General features: G+C 42.0%; 1 protein-coding gene across 8 annotated transcripts in view; it reads right to left on the bottom strand.

Annotated features, from left to right (window-relative positions):
- LOC132815383 (neurocalcin-delta) overlaps positions 1-27,783 on the bottom strand; it is a 313,099-nt gene that overhangs the window by 177,819 nt on the left and 107,497 nt on the right. For 6 of the 8 annotated variants that reach the window (XM_060824272.1, XM_060824270.1, XM_060824274.1 and 3 more), the window contains one exon: positions 24,493-24,549. The exons of the other annotated variants lie outside the window; for them this stretch is intronic. The gene's annotated coding sequence lies outside the window, so the exon portion shown is untranslated. The remainder of the gene's footprint in view (positions 1-24,492; positions 24,550-27,783) is intronic. 8 annotated transcript variants of the gene reach the window in all.

Raw genomic sequence — 27,783 nt, 5'->3', positions numbered from 1 at the left:
TAGATTCCCCTTCAGTGTGGAAACAGGCCCTTCAGCCCAACAAGTCCACACAGACCCTCCGAAGAGTAACCCACCTAGACCCATTTCTCACTGACTAATGCACCTAACACTATGGGCAATTTAGCATGGCCAACTCACCTAACCTGTACATTTTTGGATTGTGGGAGGAAACCGGAGCACCTGGAGGAAACCCATGCAGACACGATGAGAATGTGCAAACTCCACTCAGACAGTAGCCAGAGGCTGGAATCAAACCTAGGTCCCTGGTGCTGTGAGACAGCACTGCTAACCACTGAGCCTCTGTTCAGCCCTCAAGATGGTATAAGGTGCTATAAATCTGAAACAAAAAACTTGCAGTGGGATGTGGCATGTGGTGGATGATCTCAGGTGGAACAGTAATGAGAGGGCGAGCAGCAGTATTGATTTGTGAGCTCAGGAAAATAAAGGTTAAAATTTCAGTGACATTTTTGTGCAATCTCAGACAGTTGCTTTAAGGATAATTCAGTCTCTGGATGTTTGGCGCAAATTAAGAGGACCCAACACAGGTCCCTTAATTTGTTCTTTAAAATGGTCCCCCATTCTTGTATGTTTTTAACATGAGACTTAAGGAGGATTTGGTTACCCAACTGGAGCAGTTGCATCACTGTTATGAGGCAGACGTTTTCTCTTTAGGAGTATCAAATGCTTGCAAGTCTCACTGTTTCTCCTAGTAGCGAGGGTTAAATGAGATGGAAGTCCTAGACAGACTAAATGGGCTGAAAACAAATCAGATGTACAGGACATATCCAAGTAATGAAGTGCAATAATATGTCATTTGTATTTTATGGTTGCTATTAAGCCAATTTGACTGCCAACAGCTGGCCATTATCCCTTCTACTTTTCTTCCAGCAATTACACCATCAATGATGGTCTTAAAAGAAATATCTGAAGTTACAGGCTTCAAATGTACAGTCCAGAAACAAATGTCCAGAATGACAAAGCAAACAACTATTCCCACTACTTTCAGATATGCAGGAGTACACTCCCAAAACATGACCCTGGTTGAATTATATGTTTGATATTTTTGGAATGTCTTAACAGTTAGAACTCTAGTCACATTTTGAGACAGAAATCTCTTAACTGTATGTTACTCTGTAAAGGCTCTTTTAAAAAATTTATATACATATAAAAACACAGACACACACACAAAAACTGCAGAAAATCTGACTGCAGAAACTATGCAGCTTGAAAAAGGTTTCTGTCTGTCTGCATGATATTGTTCTAAACAACAGGAATAATAATGTACAAGTAACTTTGCCCAACTCATTTCTTAGTGCCAATGTGTGCATCTTGGCTATAACATTCGGGAAAATCCCAGCTAGATTGGATAATCATCTTCACTTTACTTGGGATATGCTCATGCCAATGATAAAAGCCATTCTAATTTCCCATATAACAGACTGTCATCTCTGCGCAGATTAATGAACGGCAGTGCTGTAACCATCAGCTTTCACAGTTAGTAACTTGAGAAACAGGATTTGTGGTTAACAAGCTGTGAAGAGGGCAAGTGAGATTCCATTTGTTCTTCATTGTTGACTAAATGATGCTTATGGTATTCATATTTCCTGCTTAGAACCCTTCACGAGTGGTACATCCAAAACACATTGAACAATAAGAACAATTGAAAGAATGCAACTTTTTAATGATGTCCTGAGGATCAGTGCCCTTTCAGAATTGAAAGTAAACATGGACAGCTTGACTTAGACAACACTCTGCCACTAAATTCCAAACTCTTCAGTGTTGCTGTTAAAGTTGTTTGGTATTTCATGTCATATCTACAAAATTATTTCATTCGGGGTGTGAGGAAGCTCACTGGAAGGTAGAGTTCTTCCCACTTAGGAAAAAAAACTTACAATTTTTACTGCTCGGTCCAAGTAAAATTTTCTGAATTTATATTTCCAGTCTCCCTGTACATTGTCTGTGATTTCAAGATTATTAATACATTCGTAACTGATAAAACAATGCACACAATGGAAGCATAACGAAGATTTTAAGAGGATCTTAAAATGATTTTTAATCTTAAAAATATAGAATAATCAATAGATCACATGGACTAGTCATAGAAATAGCATCTACAAAATTAGAGAATACATATGTCGTATCTCAAGCTGAATAGGTCACACTAAGTAACAGACATTACCTATCCAGCGATGGCCATTCTTCGATTCAGTAGGTGATCAAATGCACCTTGTATTAGAATTCAGTATCCTTCTTGTTTAAGTTTTTTTTCACTCACACTGAGAGATGGGAAAGAGATGTTTTCTGTGAATATTTCTGGCAGCCAATCAATCAATAAGTGTGCCATATTTTTTAGATTAGACTCCCTATAGTATGGAAACAGGCCATTTGGCCCAACAAGTCCACACCGACCCTCTGAAGAGTAACCCATCCAGTCCAATTTCCCTACCCTAATGCACCTAACACTATGGGCAATTTAGCAAAGCCAATTCATCTGAATGAATTCACCCGACCTGCATATCTTCGGATTGTGGGAGGAAACTCACGCAGACACAGGGAAAATGTCTGTGGAGTTTGCAGTCACCCGAGGCAGGAATCAAACCCAGGTCCCTGGCACTGAGGCAACAGTGCTAACCCCTGACCCACCTTACCACCCCACAGTGTTGTTTCTTACCAAACTCAAACCCTTCTAAACATTGCTTGCCAGTGTTCATCTTGCCTATATTAGGTAACTGTGATCACAAATCTCCATTAACAGAGAAGTATCCATCATGTCTATTTGTCTCCTCATTCTTTGCATCTACAAATTTATCTCAGTTGTGCTCTTTTCAGTTCAGTTCTTTACAGTTTGCCAGGTTTCATTCTTTGAGCTTTGCTGCTGCACACATCTTAACAAAATACGGTTTGTGTGTGCTTTCTCTTGGCTGGGCAGCTGGTATTCCTTCTCTAGTGCCAAGTTACCACATCTGAAATGCTCTTCAGATTTCTGCTGCTTACATTCAAATGGCCCTGGATTCTGCTGTGCCACTCAATTAACTTTGTGCCGAATGGCAAGGTTTTATACTGAGAAATTGTCCATCAACTGCAACCACTATTTTCAAAGTGTCACCCAATAGCATATGCCTCAACTCATCTGACATGAAACATTGGAGCACTGCATCCATTATCTGGTTATTCAGATCGGTTACAATAATATTGTATCCACATGACGTCATATGACAACCAATATAAAAATAGGAGCAGAAAAGGCAATTTGGCCTCAAGGATCATGGATTTTGTTTTAAATTCCACATTCCTCTCTCCACCCCAATAATCTCCAATTCCCCTGTCTATCCACCTCTGCCTTAAATATATTCAATGACCTTCTGAGGCAGAGAGTTCTAAAATCAGACAACTCAAAAATGCTTCTCTTCATCTCTGTCCTGAAATTTTAATCTTAAGCAATACCCCTTAGTTCTGGACTTTACAAGAGGAAGCATTCTTTGCTCACCCACTGTTGTTAATATCATTAAAAATATTCTACTTTTAACACATCACTCTTCACTAGTTTAAATTCTAGTGAAAACAAGCCCAGTCTGATCAACCTAACACTAAAGGCAAGCCATTCATGCCAGGTGTCAATCTCCTACTCATGTGCATCCTTCTTTAAAATAATAAGGCCATGCAGTATTCAAGTTACCATCTTGCCAAAAGCTCTGTATAACATCCTTTTATGTTTAGCTCCCCTCATTAAGGGTAACAGCCTATTAGTCTTCTTGATTATGTGCTACACCTGCATAATATTTTGTGACTCATACACAAATACTCGAATCCCTCCACCTCTGAATTCTACACTCATTCCTCATTTAAATAATGCTCAGTTTTATCATTCTTCTTGCCAAAATGACCAATTTCACACTTTCCTTCGTTATATTCCATTTTTGTCCACTCACTCAAACCATCTATAGACATCTTTTTAGTTCATTTACAGGACGTGTCTACAACTTCGTCAGATCTTCTTCTGAACATACTTCTCTACCTGCATTTGTCTCATGTATATATATAGCTCCATGCCAAATACTTGCCCCCTGCCTCCCCATCTAAGTCATTGACGTAAATTGAAAAATGTTGAGGCTCCAGCACATACTCCACTTTCACATCCTGCCAAAAAGACAAAGCTCCAATTATACGCACTGTTTTCTGTCAAGTCAGCTAATCTTCTAACCCTAATATGTTACTCCCAAGCTGTTATTTTAATGTAAAATAATCTTTAATGTGACAAAGTAGCAAATGCCTTCTAGAAATCCTGGTATAGCACATCAACAGGCTCCCCTCTATCCATAGCTTGTTATTCCTACAAAAATCTCCAAAAACTTGGTTAAAAATAATTTCCTTTTGATGAAGCCAATAACCTTGAGATTTTCTAAGTGTGTGACTGTAACTTCTTTAGTGGTCAATTCTAAAGCCTGCCGTGTGATATGTCAAACTATCTTGATCTCTTGAACCAAGATCAAGTCTAACTATTGCACAAATCCATCCTTGGATTAACAGTTCTACTGTTAATCAAGAGCCTTTATCCATTTGACTTGGGTTACACCTCCTTCAGTAGCTCATAAGCTGAGCAAATATTTTCCCTTCATTCTGTCTCATTTGATGGCAAACATGCCTTTGGAACATGGCATTTGCCAACACAACATTATGGTTCTCCAAACATTTCATTGCACGCTCGTAATCCACCTTTCCCAAAGTAGCTGCATTGATTAGCAATGACCTGTTGCTATGTTTTCTGAGCAAACGTCACCACATCCAAATTCCGATCATGATGTCAACATAACTTTGACCTTCTCCAGACACATTTTCCATTTCATACCGACAATACTGGCATCACCCAATGGATCAAACAGTTTAATTCTCCAGTGAAAACGTATCAGCTCCATGATGCAATCTTAAATACTTCTGCATTTACGTCTATTTTCTTTCCTCCCCGTTCATGTCCAATGTCACATCTCAGGCTGGGAGATTTTACTTGAAGTTACAAATTTAACAATGAAGAGGAGAACATTAGAGGTTGTTCCTTACTACTGCACTTGTGCTCTCTCCTTTCCATGTGGTTCCCAGAGTACTTTCAGTTTCTTATTAGAGTACTGTTTGGCACCTAGTACTCAAGCCACACAATAGCAATTTACTCCATAGAGTGGAATCAATAGTTTGAAGATGTAGTGATTGTAATGAGATCAGCCAGGTGGACTTCATAGAACAGGAGTTTCCTGATTGGACCAGATTAACAGCCTCAATCAAGGAACCCAAGCTAACAGAGATAAACAGGAAAATCAGAGAGTCTATTCACAGAGCTGGTTCTGAGAGATTTGTATCAGTGTCAAAGACTTTCCACATGTAAATAAACAGTGACTTGGTGAAGGGATACTGGCCTCTGGAGAGTTGTTTCAGTGTCTAAGTGAAAAGCACGCTCCTGAAGAAATTTACTCACAGCAGTTGTCTTTGACTTGGGGTAAGCATTTCTGGTATCATGCTGTTATTTGGGAAGCTTGGATTCAATCCTGCTATTGGTGACTGGGATCAGTATGTGGAAAGAATGTGGTTTCATTTTCCAGGCAAATGACATTGTACAGATGAATAGAATAACTAAATTCTTCTGGCAGCTTGTGGACCTGCAGCTTTTTCAGTTATTAGGAGCCTTACTTGCCCTGAGGCAGCAGATACTAAAACCTTTCAAGAGGTGACTGATTTAGTTAAGGAATCATGACCCCAAGCCCCCTCTAATTATAAGATGCTACCCGTTTCATTCGGTGATACAGAACCAGGGGAATCCATATCCAGACTTTTTTTTACTAGGTTAAGATGACTAGAAGAGGGCTGTGACTTAGGTTTAACCCTAATGAGATGCTGAGAGACCATTTTGTATGTGGGATTAATGATGTAACCAGGCAATAGCACCAACTAGCTGACGCCCTGTACTTCAACAAACACGACAACTGGCTTTACCATTGGAGGATGCAACAAGTGGAGCATTTGGAGTTGCAGGGTATTCTCGTAGAAGTGGACACCCTTGCCTGTCCAAGTGAGTTTGACGAACACCACTTAGTGAGTGCAATAGCATAACTTCCCTCAGAACATATCCTAATCACATCAGCTCACACAGCAAAACCCCCAAAACAAGTCATAGTTGCTGCCACTATGAGGACTAGAGACAGGGTCCCACTAGACCTAAACTCAAGCCGTTATCCTGGAAAGTCCACCTACATGAACAGTTAAGTTGCTTAGCAAGATCCAAATCCGAACCACAAACATTCACCTAGTTCTAATGGAGGTCATTACCAGAGCGGCTGTTTCAGTAATTACAAAAACAGTCATGAACTAAAATTCTCTCTAGACTCCCACCTTTAAGTTTGTGCAAGACTTCGGTTTGACTGAGAACCTACAATCAGGGAGACTTGACAAATTAAAGGTACAACTTTGATTCCAGCCTCTTATGAGAAGCAGCTGCTTCAGTTACCACTGACTAGTCAAAGGCTTGGGCCCAAGCTTGATGGGGTGAAATTGGCTTAACACTTTTTCAATTAGAAAATGACTGCCTGAGTGAAGTCCTAATTAAATGCCCAGAAGTTTTTCAGGAAGGTCCAGGAACTATCAAAGGAGCGAAAGCCACCTTGGATGTTGAGCAGGAAGCAACTCCATGATTCTGCAAGGCCCTCCCAGTGTTACTTCCTTTGCAGGCAAAAGTAGAGGCAGAAGGCTGGAAAGCGAAGGAATCATCAAACCTGTGCAGTGTGGGTAACACCAGTCATATTGACCATAAAGCCCAAAAGGTCAGTTTGCCTTTGTGGGGAATTTAAACAACTAGAAAGCCACCTTTCACAGTTGGATAAATATCTCTTGTATAGAGATTTATACACCAAGCTGGCAGGGGAACTGTCCTTCACGAAGCTGTACATAAGTCAGACATATGTACTTATAATTGCAGTTAGATAAGTATTTGTACCATATACAAGACAGCCATTTGTGCAATTTTTCATGGATGATGAACATTTTAGTGTTTGCCCCAGGTTGCCATTTATGTAGATGACATGCTAATAACAGGGAAGACCAATAAGGAGCACTTAGAACATGGACCTGGTGGTTAGATGTTTCTCCTAGGTCAGCGTATGCCTTGAAAGGGAAAAATGTGTTTCCATACACCCCAAGTTACCTACTTGGGCTACAGAGTTGAAAAGACTGAGTTACACCCATTGGAAGATAAAGTGAGGGTGATCAAAAACAGCCCAGCTCTCTCATCTGTACTTTAGGTCTTTTTCTGGGCTGATGAATTATTATGGAAAGTTCATGCATAACCTGGCCTCCGTCCTGGCAGGTTTGCATCAACTTTTTTTTTTAAAAAAGCCTTGGAAAAGGTCACGTAGCCAAATCAAAGCTTTCAGGAAGTGGAAAAATAAAGCAATCATCTTCTGGCCAAATTCAGCGGTGGGCTCTAACACTTAAGTCCATATAAGTACAAGTTGGAACACCATCCAGAAGGCCAAGCAGCAAATGCAGATATGTTGAGCTGCCCCCTGATGGCAGATACACCATCACTGCTACACCACTGGAAGAGTCAATAATGGTTTTCAATTTTCTGGACCCAGTTCCAGTCACAGCCGGCAGTATCAGAATTTGGACACAAAGATCCTGTCCTGGCAAAACTAAAACAACTGGTGACGATGGAGGAAACAAAATGGCTCTCACAACCAGAACCGAAATGTTTTTGGACCCGAAGAGAGTAGATCACGGTAGAGAATGGCATATTGTTATTTGGGGGGGGGGGGGGCAAGAGTGATTGTCCCGAGCAAGGCTCACTGCCAAATACTGGCTGAACTCCTCCAAGGATTTCCAAAATGAAGACGTTGGTAAGAAGTTATACCTGGTGGTCAGGATTGGATGCAGACATAGTGTTGATGGGACAATGCCCAGGTGCAAACAGATAAATATTACTGCCAGCAACTCCCCCACATTCACGGGACAGTCCAGGTAAACCCTGCACTCAGTTACACTTTGACTACACAGGTCTTTTCATGGGCTCAATGTTCTTACTCATTGTGGACACCCATACAAAGTAGCTGGACGTGCAGAGTTCATTTACCAAACACGGGATAACAAAGTGTTTTTTTTTATCTTTTACAAACACTCACTCCTGGTAGGGTTGGTCATGGATAACAGACCATTGGTTATCAGCAGAGAATGTGTATTTCCTAAAGATGGAATGGAATTCGGCATGTAAGGACATCTCCATACCATTCATCTTCCTATGGTCTGGCAGAAAGGGCACCCCAAACCTTGAAAGCAGGTTTAAAGAACAGCTTACAGCTTCACTAGATACCAAATTGCCCTGATTCCTATTTGGATTATAGAACCACCCCTCATGCAACCACATTGATAGCTCCAGCAGAGTTGCTAATGAGGAGAAGACTCCACACCTGGTTAAATGGGAAGGGTAAAACAGCATCAGGAACACCAATGCAGGACACAAGACTCCACTAAGCAAGAGAGCCAATTTACTTCACAGGACAAAAGTTTGATGTAGGAACTACAGGAATGGCCCTGCATGTTTAAGAGATGTGGTCAATGCAAGGTCAGGTCAGTAGCTATCAATTTCAGGTAGGTGTGACGATCCTGAACAAGCATGTGGACCACGTGAGTAAAATGTGCCCGATTTTTCAAATTTCTGAACTCTCTCAGTCAAGCATTGAGGATACCTCAGAATCTCAGATGTTGCCGCCTGGACACCTTTGCTGCCCGAGGAGGAGAATGAATTTCTCCCAAGACACCACGGGTGCAAGAGGTGAGCTACTGTAAATTTCACGCTGCCTATTTCAGAGGCAGAGTTAGAGGAACTTAACCTGATGCTAAAATGCCCAGGAGGTGCTACAAAACAACGTGCCTACATCCTCAGACTCCAAGGGGAAGGGATGTAGTGATTGTAACAAGGTCAGCCAGGTGGACCTCAGAAAATGAGTTCCCTGATTGGGGCAATTAATCTGGTCCAAGCTGGAGCTCTGGCTGACAGATAAGAATTGGAGTATCAGACACCCTTTTCACACTGAAAGCTGGCTCTAGAGGATGCTGGATTAATGTCAAGGACTCTCCAAGTGTAAATGAAGGGTGATTTGGTGATGGAATACTGGCCTCTGGAGTTATTTCAGAAGGGCACTCAACACATCACTGGCTGTATAGAATCTGACCAAGGTGGTGACAAACAAAGCAAAAAGATGAGATTACATTATTAACTTTACTGAATTTAACCTAAAACTTTTGTAATGCTTTGGTCATTCTATATTTGGAATGCCATGCAAGTTCTATTTGCCACAATATAATGTAATTGTCCACATTCTACAGGCAGTTCACAGGTTTCCAAGATCTGCACTTTTTTTTGGGGTAATACAAGAAAAATTACTACAAAGGAACAAAATGAATAGCTACCAAGAATAAGATCCCAAAAACACAGGATATCAGACAGTGCAAGGAGACAGTTAGTTGAGTTGGCCAAGAGCATGATGCAGAATAATACCAACAGGTTCATTTCTGCTATTGGTTGAGGTAATCTTTGGAGCCACCTCCTTGCCTTGTTCCATAGTGATATCATGGCATATGTCATTATAAGCAACCCTTTTCCAACTGCAGCAGTAGGTGAAAACCTGTACCAGTCACCTACTGCGAATGCTGAGGATATCACTTCTTAGCTGTAAAGAAGGTGCAGCTTGTGAATTCAATTCCTACTTGAACACAGTTGATCAACATTGGAATCCACCACAAATCAAGAGAATATCATAGAATCCCTACAGTATGGAAGCAGGCGCCTCAGCCCATCCAGTTCATGCTGACCCTCCAAACAAGCATTCCACCTGGACCCACCCCCTACCCAATTCCTGTAACCCTGCTTATCTCGTGACTAATCCATGTAACCTACACATCTCTGGACACTACAGGCTTGGCCAATCCACCCAGCCCTCACATGTTTGCACTATAAGAGGAAACTAGAGCACCTGGAGAAAATCCAAGCAGACAAGAGGAAAATGTGCAAACTCCAAACAGTGGCCCAAGGATGAAATCGAACCAGAGTCCCTGGCACTGTGAGGTGGCAGTGCTTACCACTGTGCCCATCCACTGGGCAATAGGACAAAGATTTGGAAAGCTACTTCAACTGGAAATAAATTACATCAGGGTAATAGAGCACTTGTAAAATAATTTAGGATTGCAGTCTAGAAGATCTTCACAGTAAGGGTAGAGTGTTTCCATGTCACTGCTATGTGTATTCAGAGATGGTTTTGAGCACCTGGAATAAAGCAAAATTAGTTTAGATAAATAACATTCCAGAGTAATGCCTGGCACAGCCAGACAATGAAGGATTTTCGAAGTTCACTGAAACAAGAGCCAGTAAGAGACGACATGTCTCAACCTCTCATGTATTTGTTATGACGGGTTCCTTTCCAGCGGCCACTGCAGAATGGTTTCTGGAGTCGGATTCTGAATAGTGGGTAGAATTTTCCAGGCCAATGTGGAACCTTTGGGAGGGGGGGCAGGCAGGGCAACTGAGCTGGGCCAGGGCCAATTAAAACATTCATTTCCATTATAGCAAGTTTAAAGCTTTGCTATTGAATTCTCAGAACCTTTCAGGTGAGCATGTTTCCCAACCTTCATCGTTGGAGACATTTTGCATTCAATAACATATCATTCATACTCATTAACATCCCAACCCATTGAAATTGCATTCATGGACTTGGTCTTGTTAGCCAAAACATACATGCTCACAAACCCAGCCACATAGATAAGGCATCGATCTGTTGGGGGTTACTTTCTTCCTCCAAGCTGTAGTGAATACAAACCTCTGCAGTTACCCAGGTCCTTCAGAATCAAGATGCCGGTTTTGGCAAACAAACACTTACCATGTTAGGGGTGAAGCCTCTCTCCACTCATTTAGCTCATTAACTCTTAGTCATATGGGAGGTATTATACTTGCTGTTGTTAAACTATTACTGCGGTAGGGGCAAAGTTTGACTGGGACAAGAAGCCTGCCCAAGTGAACCAACTACACTGGCAGATGCCAACTAAGCTGACCAAGGAGAAAAGTGGGTCTGAACTCAAAAGGCCATCTTTTATGATTGTGGCCTTGTCCCATGGAAATATTTGGTGAAAGGAGAACAAACACATCTGTGAACCTATGTGTGAATAAAGCTCAGTACCTGACACACCATCAGCTCACAGTGTTGTAGCTGCAATGAAGTGACCAGCAATGGTCACACTTGAATCATCTGACCAAGATGCCCAGTACCCAGTCTCCTATGTGACAGTCCACTGCAGTGTGAACCTTATGATGTGATCTCACACTCATTGTATGAAATATTGAGCAGATAGTGTACATAGACAGGGTGCAGCAGATCATTCACTCTCATGCAGGACTAGAACCAGACTCTTGACTGGCCACAATACTAACGCTGCAGTCACTTCTGTCCAGGCTGCCTTCAGTCTGGACGACTTCATTTTCCTCCTTTCCAGGAGGACCTTCAGTAGAATCTCTAGGGAGGGATTGTTAAATTATGGTACCATTTGTGTCTGGTCTGTAATGGTTCCAGAAGGTGGGTGGGCTAACGAGCAGAAGTTAAACAATACTCTTGGATTATAGAGAGCAAAGTACTGTAGACGTGCTTTTTAAGTTAAAGCACCCCAGTGTTGGAGATCAGAAAGTCCAGTAAGGGCCAGAAATATGCCCATAAAATGAGTTATTATCATTCCATGTGAATATGTAATGAGCAGATAAGGACATAATTGCCTGTAAAAAAAAATACTATCTGGTGTGTTGCCTGAGGTACAGAGGGAGAGCAAAATTCCATCCAACCATCAGGCCCAGCTCTCTGAACAGTCACAAACAAACAAATTGGGGCAGCACAGTGACTCAGTGATTAGCACTGCTGCCTCACAGCACTAGGGTCCTGGATTCGATTCCCGCTTGTCCGTGTGGAGTTTGCACATTCTCCCTGTGTCTGCGTGGGTTTCCTCCAGGTGCTCCAGTTTCCTCCCACAGTCCAAAGATGTGTGGGTTAGGTGAATTGGTCATGTTAAATTGCCGGTAGAGTTAGGTGCATTAGTTAGGGGGAAATGGGTCTGGGTGGGTTACTCTTCGGAGGGTCAGTACGGACTTGTTGGGCCGAAGGGCCTGTTTCCACATTGTAGGGGATCTAATCAAAAGATTCTGCCTGTGGATTTCAAAGAAGACAATACTCAGCAAATCTGGTAGCATCTCTGGAGCTTCTCCCAGGTCCAATGACAGAACATCAAGCTGAAATGTTAACTCCGGTTCTCTATCCACAGACGCTGCCTGTTTGCTGAGCATTTGCAGTTTTTATTTCAGATTTCCAGCATGTGCAGTTTACTACTTTCCAATCAGAAGCTGTGAGATAGTGTGATAGGAACGGTGGTGGTGAAGGAGCCCAGTGAGTAAAACTTTTGTTTCAGGGAATCCAAATCAGCAGGTACTGAGTAGGAGGCTATGCTCTCCTCTCTGAGAAATGTGACTCATTACCTCAATAGTGTAACAGTATCTTTTAAAAGTTTGTAGCAAGGCTGTTAAAATGTTATTAATGCAATCAGAGCAGTATCACAGTTTCATGCACATTAAACAGATGCTTGGAATGAGGTGTTACAGAGTATTACAGACTGTGAGAGATAGGAATGTGAAAATTACAACCTTTTCTTCAGATTTCAATTTGCTAAAATAATATTTCACTGGGAGCATAAAGTGACCTGATTAATAACAACATACTCTCTCACTGCCTCATGAAAGAGGAGAATTATTGTCAGTTATTTCTGTGATATTCTCTCCCATTGAATGCTGTTCATTTTACATGAGGCTATCAATTAAGTCAGACCAAATCTCACATGGCAGCGTATTATCTAAAAACAAGGTGGCTAAAAAGGGAATTTCCAAATTCTTACAAACTACCTCAAAGTAAATGAGATAAGCACAGTCCCATCCCCATTTCAAGAAAGAAATATCAGAGTAAAATTTCTCCATAACACATGTGCAGAATGTTAAAATCAGGACATGATTTAAAATGGGTTACTCTTTGGAGGGTTGGTGTGACTTTTTGGGCCAAAGGGCCTGTTTCCACACCGTAGGAATTCTATATATTAAAAAGATCTTTAAACAGGTTAATTAGAGAATATCAATTGTAAAGCTTTATCCTTTTCTTAGAGGTTACATAATTAAAATTTTAAAAACTGATGCATTCACAGAAGCTGTTGCTGAAGGGATTGAGTTTAAAAGCAGGGAGGTTATGTTACAGCTGTACAGGGTGCTGGTGAAGCCACACCTGGAGTACTGTCTACAGTTTTGGTCTCCTTACTTGAGAAAGGATGTACTGGCACTGGAGGAGGTGCAGAGGAGGTTCACTAGGTTGATTCTGGAGTTGAGGGGGTTTTAAAAAGTTTTCAAAATTTTAATTATGTAGCCTCTAAGAAAAGGATAAAGCTTTACAGTTGATATTCTCTAATTAACCTGTTTAGAGATTTTTTTTAAATATATAGAATTCCTATAGTGTGGAAACAGGCCCTTTGGCCCAACAAGTCCACATCAACCCTCCAAAGAGTAACCCACCCAGACTCATTCCTCCTATACTATGTTTGCCCCTGAAGAATACACCTAGCCTACACATCCCTGAACATTATGGGCAATTCAGCATGGCCAATTCACTTAACTTACATCTTTGGATGTTGTGACACACCTCTGGAGCCAGTGCAATTTGAACACAGGCTTACAGTATAATCCCAGAGAACCACAAACTGCTCTCCCATTATAATGGGCCAATTGGTGCTGAGTTTAACCGAAGACTCAATACCTCAGGGGAACATGAAAGTTAAAAATGATGGACTTTCATGGTAACCTGAGCCAGTACAAGTCCTGACCATGCATTGTTGGTGTCACTCTGCATTGGAAACCAATCTTACAGCCACCAGCGACCCAAACCTTGCTGTCGAGACTTTACATGCAAATGTAGCGATAGATTTCCATGCAATCAGGCTTCATTAGCCAATTTTAAAACATTTTGCCAATACGTTTCAAAAAGACAATTCTCATTTAAAATGACCCTGGACTAAATTTGCAAAGCAATTGCTCAGTTTTAGGTTATAAGTTACATAACAATTATTCTTCATGTGTAGTGGTAGTGTTCCTTAAAACTAAGCATTGTCCAAGAACATCATGCTTAAAAACAAGTGACATGACTAATGGCATTGTATCCACAGTATGCTTTTTGCTTTCACTTTGTCTTTACTAAAGATAACATAGCTCACCTGCTGTCACTTGCCAGTCATCGGTCCCAAAAGGAACTTGGGTTAGTACAATACTTAGAGCGACCCGTTGCAGTAACCTGAACCTCACTAAAAACACTTCTTTTAAATCAGTGAACATCCCTTATTCCCTGTAATACAGCATTTGATCTTGACAGCATTTTCCTTGAGCATGCTGCACTATGGTTCTCCTTGTGTCTACATGTAAAAGATTTATCAATCATTCTATTGCTCAGTGCCTTCCTCATCTACAAATCTCTGCCAGCCCAGTGTGAGCTCAATTTAATTACTTTTACGTTAATGATTTCTAAGCAGGTTTTTGAAGGTCAGTCTGACTATTTTCTTTCAAACTGAATGTTACTTAGTTACTGTAAATGTCAGTTTGAGGAGTAACATTCTTTCAGTCAGTCAATCATTCACTTTAGGTGGCAGTCTTTCAGCTAGTCAGCAACTGTGTATGCACAAAGCTTGGTGGACTTTATCACCTCTGGGTAGTGAGCTAATGAAAAGGCTTTAACAAAGGCTGTGGATCCCCAATTAATATTCTGTAATAGGTCCAAACCTTTGAGTGTCAAAATTATCTCTCATTAGAAAGTGGGTTCACACTAACTTGCAGATGGTTCTACAGCCACGTGAACACAAGAACTCAAAAAGTGTCTTGAGGGCTTCACTATTCCTGGGCTATGCCAATGGAAGAATTTCAGAAGTTTGCCCAACACCTTACTGAAAAAAAAATCAGGAGATGGAAGCAGGAGCAATATTCCCTCAACTGAATGCATGAACAACTGCTCCAATGGTCCAATGCATGGCAATCAGTGGTCAGCATTGACTAATGGTTCCAGGCCTCAGAGGCCTGTGCAAGCAGTAAGAAAAATTAGAGGGAACATCAAGCAGCAAGAGACCATTCAGCCCATCAAACCTGCTTCACCATTCAACATGATTATGGCTGGTTTTCTATCTCAACACTATGACCATTCCCTCCCCGTACCTCCGAACATTTAGTGTCGAGAAATCGATTTGTTTTATAAACGCACTCCTAACTTCCACTCTTTATATGGTAGAAAATTTCACAGGTCCACCACCCTCTGAGGGTGGGAATGTTTCTTCATCTCAGTCATAAATACCTATCCAATATTTTGATTGTAACTCTTTGCTCTAGAACCCTGTACCAGGATAAAGCATCTTCCTATATCTAGTCTGCTCAGCCCGGTCAAAACTTGATACAATTCGTTCTTCTGGACTCCAAACAAATACAGGTCCATTGACCTGATCTCTCCTCTTGCGACAAGAGATGGAGAATTGAGTCTGGTGAATCTTCACTGCACTCCCTCAATGGCGATTATATATTTTCTTTGGTAAGGAAACCAGAACTGCACATATAGAACATAGAACATAGAAAAATACAGCGCAGTACAGGCCCTTCGGCCCTCGATGTTGCGCCGATCCAAGCCCACCTAACCTTTCCTCCATATGCCTATCCAATCCCCGTTTAAATGCCCATAAAGAGGGAGAGTCCACCACTGTTACTGGCAGGGCATTCCATGAACTCACGACTCACTGAGTAAAGATTTTTTTGTTTTGTTATTTTTTTTTCTTTTCTTTTAGTTTTATTGTGGAATAAATAGCTACAATATTTTAAAACCAAATTCACAAACCTTGTGTTAAAGACATATTTAAAAAAATCCATCAAACCATCCCTCACTGAAAACTGATGTGGAAGTGCAATCTCCTGCAGAATCTCTCAGGTGATGTTTGACATTTCACTTTTGTCTTCACTAATCCTTAGTTCAGTGTGTTGGAGCTCCTTGATATTACACAAGAGCCTGAAATTCGCCCAGGACCCAAATCAGGAACAGAGGTCTCACTGTTAACCTTTGCAGTCTGAGCAATGTGGGACTGATCCATCCATGGTGAACTGTACGAGATTCATATGACACTAACTGTAGAAATTACAGGTGTAATTTTCATCATTGGCAATCACAGGCAGCAAGTCTGCCTGCGTTCTGCATACAGTCAAGTGAAACATTATCACCATTATTTGAAATGAGTAAATGAACAAAGTTTGAAGCTGACCGACCAATCCAAAGTTGTATTTGTAAGAGTGCTGGTTTGGCCATGGTCTGGCTGGGTGTGAAGAGGGTTAGTGGTGATGATGGCAGTTATGGTGAATCCACTACAGAATTTTGTTTGGAGCTGATGCATGTTGTCGCTGCAGCTTCCTTATACTTGCTGCTTTGAGCCCTTCAGATTGAAGGCAGTGAATGAAAGTCTGATTGGAGGAAACAAGATTCTGCTCTAATAATAAGACTTGATCTTTTAATCAGTGGCTAACTACTGATAGTATAAAGTGACATAATGTCCAACTTGTCCCACCCCGACAGGGAAGAGCCTGGACTCCTATCACTTGCAACACTACTTATTGACAATCCTTCATGCTGTGCCAGCACACCTCTCATTTACGGTTTTGCTAGCAGCCACACAATCTCAAATATGCCCACCATTTCACAAAACCAACATTTTCAAAATTTAAATTATTTTATTAAATCACAATACTAATGCTAAGACTTATTTTTAAATGTAGTGCCAGCAACACAATCTGTTTTCTGGTCTTCCCTCACAATATAAGGGAGTGCCCTTCTCCCTCCAAATTATTTTCGACAGTAATCTGTTTCCTCTCCACCGAGGTTTCTAAAATGTCCTTCATGTTGAGAAAGGGTTGGTTAAACTCTAAATTTTTCATAATGTAGGTGCCACCAAACCCTTCATTATGCTATGCCTACAATATCAAGGAATGAATAGTCAGGAAAAAGGTTATTCATAAATGCAAGGTAGCAGTACTTAACATCTTTAAATGCAATTTGAAACACTAACTCAAGTTAGCAAAACTAGAAAGTGACAAAATTGGGAAGGAGACGGTCAGAAATTGTCACCTTGGAACCATGTGAGTCTGATTTGTATATAGAGTCATAGAGATGTACAGCATGGAAACCGACCCTTCAGTCCAACCCAGAACTACTTCAGACTGGGCATCAGTGACAGAAATCCAAACATTAGCATCCTCTGCCTCCTCAAATTAGGCAGGCCCAGAACTCAGTGTCAAGAGTAATTCCCATTCCATTTGTCAAGAAGTCCACTCCATTTCCAAACAGTGATGAAGAGAACAAAATTGGACAAATTCATCTGACCCTTTATATGAGACTTTATAGAGAAAGGAAGTTCTTCTATTCTGTCTGTCAGTCTTTATCCCTATTTCTGTATGTCATTAATGTCTAATTCAATTTTCAAATTCTTTTTCACCTTTCTTTTCCAAGTCATACATCTGCGCTTTACATTTACAGTGCCATGTTCCTGAGAGTATTACTTGGTAACTGATTTCTCTTTCAGAATGTTGGGTTTATTCTGCCACTTTGACCATTGGCCAATGGTCTTTTTTGTCCTTTTTTTTCTGGTACTTGCAGTCTCATGAGAAAAATCGAACCAGCAAGCAGGTCAATAGGCTTCCCAAGATTATTTTGCTATTCATGACTGATCCGACTGTAGGTTTAGGAAGAATTTCTTCTCTCAATCTCCAATTTAAATAGGAGACTCCTTATTTTGAAATTATACCCCGATGTTCTATATTTCCTCACAGTGAGTATCATCCTCTTAAGAGCTACTCTGTCAACTCCCTTCAGAATCTTATAATTTTCAATGATCTCCTTTTATTCTTCTAGCGATAAAGAGTAAACGTCTTATAAGAGTATAATCTATTTATTATTCTTTCAACAAATCTTTTCAACATTAGACAAACTCTTTCATCCCAAGAATAAGCTTGATTTACCTTCTCCAAAATGCTTGCACTGCAGGTATGTCCATGAGACCATAAGATATAGGAACAGAGTTAGGCCATTCTGCCCACAGAGTCTCATCTGCCACTCGATCAAGGATTATATATTTCTAAACCCCAATCTCCTGCTTTCCTCCACCCCTTGATATCTAAGAATTAGTAATCTATCAATCTCTGTCTTAAAGACACTCAATTGCTTGGCCTGCACAGCCATCTGCGGCAATGAGTTCCACAGATTCATCACCCTCTAGCTGAAGAAACTCCTCATTTCAGTGCTAAAAGGTCAATCCTTCACACTGAGGTTGTGCCCTTTGATTCTACTCTCTCCTACCAGTGGAAACATTTTCTCCACATCCATTCTATCCAGGCCTCAGTATTCTGTAAATTTCTTCTAAACTCCATCAAGGCCCAGAGTTCTCAACAGCTCCTCATAAGACAAGTCTTTCATTCTCAGGATCATTCTTGTGAACCTGTTCTGGTCCCCTCCAAGGCCAGCATTTCCATCCTTTGACATGGGGATGAACATTACTTACAATATTCCAAAGGTAATCTGACCAGAGCCTTATACAGCCTCAGCAAAATATGCCCAGTCTTGTATTCTCGCCCTCTTGAAATGAACGCCACCATTCCATTTGTATTCCTCACTGCCAAGTGATCCTACATGTTAACTTTAAGAGAATCCTGAACTACGAATCCCAAGTCCATTTGTGTTTCAGATTTCCAAAGCTTTTTATGATTTAGAAAATAATTGACACATTTATTCTTCCTAACAGTGCACATCCTCACATTTTCCCACATTGTATTCCATCTGCCCCTTCTTTGACCATTCCCTAGCCTATCCAAAGTCCCTCTGCAGCCTCCCTGCCTCAACATGAGCTGCCCCTCCATCTATCTTGTGTCACCAGAAAACCTAGCAACAATGCCTTCAGTACCTTCATCCAGATCATTAATGTGTAACATGAACAGTTAAGTTTCAAACAATGACCCCTGCAGAACTCCACTAGTCAGCGACTGCCATACTCAAAGATCCCTTTATCCCTACTCCCTGCCTTCAGCCAATCCTCTATCCATGCAAGTACTTGACACTAACATCATGGCTTTTACCACAAGTAGCCTTTTTGGCACCTTGTTAGGTCCATATCCCCAACCAACCCACCCTCCGCTCCCGGCACTGTCCCATGACATCACAAGTAGTGCAAGTCCAGGGACTCCTCACCTACGTTCGGGACACCATCCACGCCCTCCACCCCCTCCATGACTTTCGTTTCTCCGGCCCCCAGTGCCTTATCTTCGCCATGGACATCAAGTCCCTATACACATCTATTTACCACGATGAAGGACTCCAACCCTTCTGTTTCTTCCTCGTCCACTGACACTCATTCAATTGGCTGAAGTGACTCTCACCCACAACAACTTTTACTTCCAATCCTCCCACTATCTCCAGGGGTAACCATGGGCACCTGCATGGGCCCCAACTGTGCCTGTCTCTTCGTCGGGTACATGGAACATTCCATCTTCTGCAGCTACACTGGCACCATTCCCCACCTTTTCCTCTGCTACATTGATGACTGCTACCTCATGCTCTGACAAGGAAGTTGAACAGTTCATCAGCTCCAAAAACACCTTCCACCTGGACCATCTTGGACACCTCCCTCTCCCTCCCCTTCCTTGACCCCTCCATCTCCACTTCCAGTGACCAACTCAACATGGACATCCACTGCAAACACAGACTCCCACAGCTACCTGGAGTACACCTCCTCCCACCCTGCCTGCTCTAAAAATGCTATCCCTTATTCATAATTCTTCCATCACATCTGCTCCCAGGAGGACCAATTCCACCAGAGAACAACCCAGATGGCCTCCTTCTTGAAAGACCACAATTTCCCCTCCCATGTGGTTGACAATGCCCTCCAGCGCATCTCCTCCACTTCCTACACCTCCACCCTTAGAACCCCACTCCAACTGCAACAAGGTTCGAACCCCGTTAGTCCTCACCTTCCATTCCACCAACCTCCTGATACATCGCATCATTCTCCGCCATTTCTGCCACCTACAAACAGACCCCACACCAGAGATATATTTCCCTCCCCACCCCTGTGTGGGTTTTGGAGAGACCATTCCTCCCAATGACTCCCTTGTCAGGTCCACAACCACATTTTCCCCACCCCCCCCCCCGCCACCTCAGCACACTCGTCTATCTTTGCAAGAAGTGCAACGTCGACTCTCCTGCTCCCTGGATGCTGCCTGACCAGCTGTGCTTTTCCAGCATCATGCTTCACCTGAACCAAATCAGATTCAAATCAGAATCAATGAAAAACCTGGACAAAGATGCTAGTGAATCTTTGTCCAGGTGAATTAAATACCAAATCCAGTTCAGAAAACAAAACAAAAAAAAGGGGGAGTGAAAGGAAGATCAATTTGCATTTTTATTGCACCTTTCACAACCACAGGACATCCCAACATGCTTTACAGCACTTCGTACAATGAACCATATTTAAGAAGTAGTCACAGTTGCAATACTGAGAATGCAGCAGCCAATTTGTGCACAGCAAAGCTCCCATAAACAACATGATCATTGACAGAGGGTCTGCTTTATAATGTTACTTGAGGCATAGACTCCCACAGACAGCCCAGGATGGGAGAGGGGATGAGTGGTGGTTTAATAGAACAAACAGTGTGCCAAGGAATAGGTAACATCCACTGACCCATCAATTCTCCAGTTGACTTTCAACTTCTATTTCTGAACAGCACTTCTGAGGTTGCAAAGTTCAATAAAATTAAAAGGAGTATACAGTTCATTGAGGATGTGTAGGCTGGCTTGATGATGCTGCAGGTCTTGTCGAGGTGGTCACGCTGGGTTCAGGGCTTCCTAAAAGATCTGCCTGCAGAACCTGATGTAGTTACAGTCATTTGCATTTAAATAAAACAGTTGGATTGTGTGGACAGAGAAGAAGGAATACCCTTTGGTTCTTCTGTTTTTAACATGCTGGCTGCAGATGCTTAAAACACAAATGGATGACCTTCTCTATCCAACTGCTCAGAGATCCAAATAAGGTCATGACTAGGTGTTTTCCAACTGCAGCTTGACTGAATATGGCTCATGTACAATCCCAAGACATTGTATTTAGTGGGCTGGTATCAGAATGTAGAAGGTACAATGACAGAGGTTTTGCAGCCAACCTTTGCTGTGCATTTGATTTACTGGAGTGTGCACGGGTGGCACAGTAGTTAGCACTGCTGCCTCACAGCAGCAGAGACCCAGGTTCAATTTCAGCCTTGGGTGACTGTGCAAAACTCCGCACAGACAGACATTCTCATTAGGGTTAGTGGATTGGCCATATTAAAATTGCCCATACTGTCTTTGATGTGTAGGCCATGTGGATTAGCCAGGGGAAATATAGGGTGGTGGCGAGGTGGATTGCTCTTTGGAGGGTAAGTTCGAATTCAATGGGCTGAATGGCCTCTATCTGCACTATAAATATTCTATTTTTTAAAAAAAAAGCCACTAGACTGTAAAACTAATATTTGTGTGTAAAGCAGGTTATTATGACACCAGCAGCTGCACACTAGGAGGTACTGACCTATGCTCTAGCCATTTCCATACACATTCAGATTGGATTCCTGGCCATTTGCTTGTAAACATCAATCAGCAAGTATAGGACCAGCTCAGTTTGAAAAATAATGGTTTTAATGTGATGATTTCAGTGGAATGGATTCTGTCTATTTGATTATAAACTTGATGGCTTTCCAATGATCTCGGATACTTCAGCAGCACAACAATGTCTTTCCTCTCCAACAAAGAAAGTCTATCAATAATTAAATTTGATTATGAAAAATGCGGTACTTTATGAATGGGCTTTGTTTGAGTTTATCTTCAAAGGATTTGAAACAATATCTCTATCTGAACTTAGCTCAGGAGTAGATGTTAGTCTGACACTAACTGCCTTACACCATGAAAGAACTGAACAACCCATTTGCACTTTTTTTTGCTATGCAACTTTCACAATTTATATCAAAGCTTGCAAAGAATACAGCATCAAAAATAAGTCAGATCTGAAGCAATAGCAGAAAATGCTGGAAATACATAACAGGTCAGAACAGATATATTGGTACTGCGTGAGTAGATCCATGATCAGAACACAAATGGTTTACACATGTGTGACACTGCACTGAAAGCTGTTCACCAACCACAAACAAAGAAAATTACCAATGCTTTTGGTGTAACTAAAAAGCAGAAAATGCTAGACATACTCAGTAAGTCATTCCTGAAGAAGAGCTTATGCCCGAAATGTAGATTGTCCTGCTCCTTTGATGCTGCCTGAGCTGCTGTGCTTTTCTAGCAACACATTTTTTCAGCTCTGATCTCCAGCATCTGCAGTCCTCACTTTCTCATGCTCAGTAAGTCAGGCAGCACCCAGGCAGGAGCAAAATGTGGAATATGCCACCAAGAGAACATCCCTCCTCCTCTTCAAGTTGTGCCCTAGAACCGTCTACATTCTCAAGTGGGCATTTAGGACCTCAGTTTATAGGCTCATGAGAGAGACAGTATTTTGTTTGTGCTTAACTCTAGATGTTTTTTAACCAACCTGTTCAGAGATGTTATGACACACTTCTAGAGCAAGTAAGATTTGAACCCACGTTTTTAGTTCAAAGTTTGGGAGAAGATTTGTAACTCGGGTGCTCATTGATGTGGTTCTGTTCGCCGAGCTGGGAGTTTTTGTTGCAAACGGCTCGTCCCCTTTCCAGGTGACATCCTCAGTGCTTTGGAGCGTCCTGTGAAGCACTTCTGTGCTGATTCCTCCGGCATTTATAGTGCCTTGTCTCTGCCGCTTCCGGTTGTCAGTTGCTGTCCTCTGCAGTGGCCGATATATCGGGTCCAGGTCGATGTGTTTGTTGATAGAATCTGTGGATGAGTGCCATGCCTCTAGGAAATCCCTGGCTGTTCTATTTGGCTTGCCCTATAATAGTAGTGTTGTCCCAGTCGAATTCATGTTGTTTGTCATCTGCGTGTGTGGCTACTAAGGATAGCTGGTCGTGTCGTTTCGTGGCTAGTTGGTGTTCATGGATGTGGGTTGTTAGCTGTCTTCCTGTTTGTCCTATGTAGTGTTTTGTGCAGTCCTTGCATGGGATTTTGTACACTACATTGGTTTTGCTCATGCTGGGTATCGGGTCCTTTGTCGTGGTGAGTTGTTGTCTGAGGGTGGCTGTTGGTTTGTGTGCTGTTATGAGTCCTAGTGGTCGCAGCAGTCTGGCTGTCAGTTTGGGAATGCTCCTGATGTATGGTAGTGTGGCTAGTCCTTTGGGTTGCGGCATGTCCTCGTTCTGTTGTCTTTCCCTTAGGCATCTGTTGATGAAATTGCGCAGGTATCCGTTTTTTGTGCTGAATTCAGGAAAGGTATACAGAAAAGCCACACACACAGACCAAGTCCTGAACTATGAAAGCAACCACCCCAACACACAAACGAAGATGCATCAGGACACTATTCAAAAGGGACACAACACACTACAGCACACCAGAACTGCAAAAAGTGGAAGAACACCTATACAAGGTATTCACCAAAAACGGATACCCGCGCAATTTCATCAACAGATGCCTAAGGGAAAGGCAACAGAACAAGGACATGCCGCAACCCAAAGGACTAGCCACACTACCATACATCAGGAGCATTCCCGAACTGACAGCCTGACTACTGCGACCACTAGGACTCATAACAGCACACAAACCAACAGCCACTCTCAGACAACAACTCACCAGGACAAAGGACTCGATACCCAGCATGAGCAAAACCAACGTAGTGTACAAAATCCCGTGCAAGGACTGCACAAAACACTTCATAGGACAAACAAGAAGACAGCTAACAACCCGCATCCATGAACACCAACTAGCCACGAAACGACACGACCAGCTATCCTTAGTAGCCACACACGCAGATGACAAACAACATGAATTCGACTGGGACAACACTACTATTATAGGGCAAGCCAAATAGAACAGCCAGGGAATTCCTAGAGGCATGGCAATCATCCACAGATTCTATCAACAAACACATCGACCTGGACCCAATATACCGACCACTGCAGCGCACAGCAACTGACAACCGGAAGTGGCAGAGACAAGGCACTATAAATGCCGGAGGAATCAGCACAGAAGCGCTTCACAGGAGGCTCCCAAGCACTGAGGATGTCACCTAGAAAGGGGATGAAACGTTTGCAACAAAAACTCCCAGCTCGGCGAACAGAACCACAACCACATTTTTAGTCTATACTTAATTCTAATAATCCTGCCACAAAGCACATCACTAAACAAAAGCTGACCTGCAGCCACTCAGTAAATGAATTCTCATTTAGGTTCCTACCTGGTAGTTCTCTTCACTTATCTCTTCTTTCAAGCTGCAACCTTGGGCTTCTGTTCCCTGCAAGAGGCAGAAATAACATCAAGTTCATTGTGAACTCATGCTTCTGAAAGGGAGCACTGCCTTTCAAACATAAAATTCCAGTGACTGGGGTGGGGCATGAGTCTTAAATAATGCTTAGAATATAAAAGTACCACAAAGGATCTGCACTTCCAATAGACAAAGTTCATCATTAGAGGCAAAGTTAACCATAAAGCACAATCTTACCAACAAGCCCATTCATTCCTTACAGTTATTAGCACAGTCTCATGACAATTGAAGGACTATTCCGTCACTAAACAAATACACACAGTAAAATGCACAAGTTACACTTGCTATCACCATTAGAGCAGCAATAAAAGCAGTAATTCAGCTAAAATAAGCAAATCTGAAATAAAAAAAATCTAGGCTCAGTAAATGGTTGCTGTGAAAACCTAGCCGGTTCACTCATCCTTTCAGACAAGAAATTTGGCATTCTTACTCTGTGTGATTCCAGACTCCCAACAGTGTGATGGATTCTCAACTTCCCTCTGAAATGACATGGCTGAGCCACTTACTTGTATCAAACTGCTAGATAAGTGTAGAGTAAGAATAAAACGAGACATAATCCAGCATCGACAAAGGCACGGCCTAGCCAGTCAATCCCAGCTCTTCCTATTAGCCTATGCAGTAACGTGTGTCAAAATTGGTACAGCTGTACCATAGAATAGTCCGACATTAACCTGACAGTCATAACCGCCTAGAAAGGCACTATCCTGGACTCCTTCAATCACAGTCCCTGGGTATGAAGCAGGATTTACCTTCCAGAGTTGGTAGCATAGTCAGGAAGAAATTGACCTAGAATCTAATCCCAATGGAATCTCATAACATCAGGTCAAGTACAGGCAAGGAAAGCACTTGCTGATCACTGTTACATGGGTAGGCCAGCTCACTGCAGTGTTATGAGCTGCTGCCAATGGGGAGGATGGCTACTGTCAGCCACTTTAACAGTAAGGAACCATAGAGTGGGCTTCCTTAGTGTGGTAAAGGAAAGTCACTACCTGGTCTACACTGGCAGTTAACAAGGTATAGTACATTTCATGTTAGTAACTAGCTACATTTTACATTGATTCGATAGACATTATTCAAGACTTTGAGGAGGATCAGTTGTTGGGCCTCACTCCTTTTGTGTTCCTAAACTGTGCTGACAAGAAGTGTCTATAACCTCATCGCAGGGAGTGGATTTACAGCACACTTCAGAGTTGACCCTTTCAGATCCATGCACGAATCTCCTCCAAAGCTTTATTTTACAACAGCTATATTCTGCATTATTCCATTGATCAAATTTCATTTTTAAAATTCCATTTACCAAAACCCCATTTTGCTCCACGTCTAGGAGTTTACAAATTGAGGCAGTTTGGAGCTTTCTCTTTGGTCTCAGAAGACTGGTAGTTTGCTGGGAGGAAGATTGTTGTCTTTGATGCTCTTCCTGGCAGTCTGGGGGTTGTGGGGCCATTTAAACTGGAGGTCTTTTAACTAGAGGACAAATATATTTACTTGTTCAGCTTGTAAATTAGTACATGATTAAGAAGCTAGTTGATGTTATTCCCCTGTTCAAGAAAGGGAATAGGAATAATCTGGGAATTACACACCAGTCTTATGTCAGTGGTGGGCAAAATACTGGAGAAGATTCTGAGAGACAGGATTTATGATTATTTGGAAAACCATAGTTTGATTAGAGATAGTCATCATGGCTTTGTGAGGGGCAGGTCATGCCTCACAAACCTTATTGAATTCTTGGGGATGTGACAAAACATGTTGACGAAGGCTTAACAGTGGATGTAGTGTACATGGGATTTAGCAAGGCGCTTGATAAAATTCCTCGTGGTAGGTTCATATCGAGAGTAAGGGAAACCTGTCTGTCTATCCGGATACAGAATTGGCTGGCCCATAGAAGACAGAGGGTGATGGTGGATGGAAAATATTCAGCCTAGAGCTCAGTGAGCAGTGGTGTTCCACAGGAATCGGTTCTGTGACCTCTGCTTTTCGTGATTTTTATAAATGACTTGGATGAGGAAGTGAAAAGTAGTTTAGTAAGTTTGCCAATGATACAAAGGTTGCAACAGGACATGTACAGGATGCAGAACTGGGATGATAAGTGGCAGGTGGAGTTCAACCTGGAAAAGCGTAAAGTCCTTTGGAAGGTCGAATTTGAATACAGAATACAGGGTTCAAGACAGGATTCTCAGCAGAGTGGAGGATCTTGAGGTCCATGTCCATAGATCCCTCAAGTTGCCACCCAGGTTGCTAAGGCTATTAAGGCATAATGTGTGTTGGCTTTCATTAGCAGGGGGATTGAGTTTAAGAGCCACAGGATTATGCTGCAGCTCAACAGAACCCTGGTGAGACCACAATTAAATATTGTGTTCAGTTCTGGTTGTCTAATTAAAGGAAGGATCTAAACGCTTTAGAGAGGGTGCAGAGGTGGTTTATCGTGACCCTGCCTGGACTGGAGGGCATGTCTTACGAAGAAAGGTTGAGGGAGCTAGGGCTTTTTGTATTGAATGAAGGAGGATGGGAGTGAAGATCTTTGGAGCGAAGATTGCAATGTTCTAATTCTTCAGTACTCAAGCAGTCCACTTCCAAATGCAGTAAGATCTGGACAACATCTAGGTATGGGCTCATATGTAGCATTTGCACCACACAAGTGCCAGGCAATGACCATCTCCAAGAAGAGAATCTAACTATCTCCAGTTGATTTTCAACAGTAATGTCATCACTGAATCCTCCATAATCAACATCCTAATGTTAGATTCCCTTTGAGATTCTTACACACTTGGCGCAACTGCAATACACCAACTGTGAAAGCCACGACTTTATTCAGCAAGTACCAGCCTTTGGTGAATCACTTAATACTCTTCGTGATGCTTGCAAAGCATGTCAAGCGAAGGTCCCTGAATGAGGGAACCATCCTCCCTTTATACAGGGTTTTACATCAGTCAGTCATGCATGCAAGACACAATCCCCCTGTCACTCCCCCATAGTCACATGCCATCCAAAAACAAATGTAAAGTGATTACATTATTTCCAGAAACAAATGTGAGATTAGATTATTCCTTAAAGAGTATGATTAGATTGTCACATCCTGCCTGCAATACAAAAAACACCCACCTCCACCCCAGCACATCCAATTTCTGACATGTCAGCAGAACAAATTAACCCTTTCACATCTCATTCCCTCCTCCTAAGAGTTACCATTAACCAGAAACTGAACTG

The sequence above is a fragment of the Hemiscyllium ocellatum genome, chromosome 4 (genome assembly GCF_020745735.1).
Source record: "Hemiscyllium ocellatum isolate sHemOce1 chromosome 4, sHemOce1.pat.X.cur, whole genome shotgun sequence".
Classification (NCBI taxonomy): domain Eukaryota; kingdom Metazoa; phylum Chordata; class Chondrichthyes; order Orectolobiformes; family Hemiscylliidae; genus Hemiscyllium; species Hemiscyllium ocellatum.
Note: the sequence above shows the minus strand (reverse complement) of the source record. Positions and strands in the feature narration are given on the sequence as shown.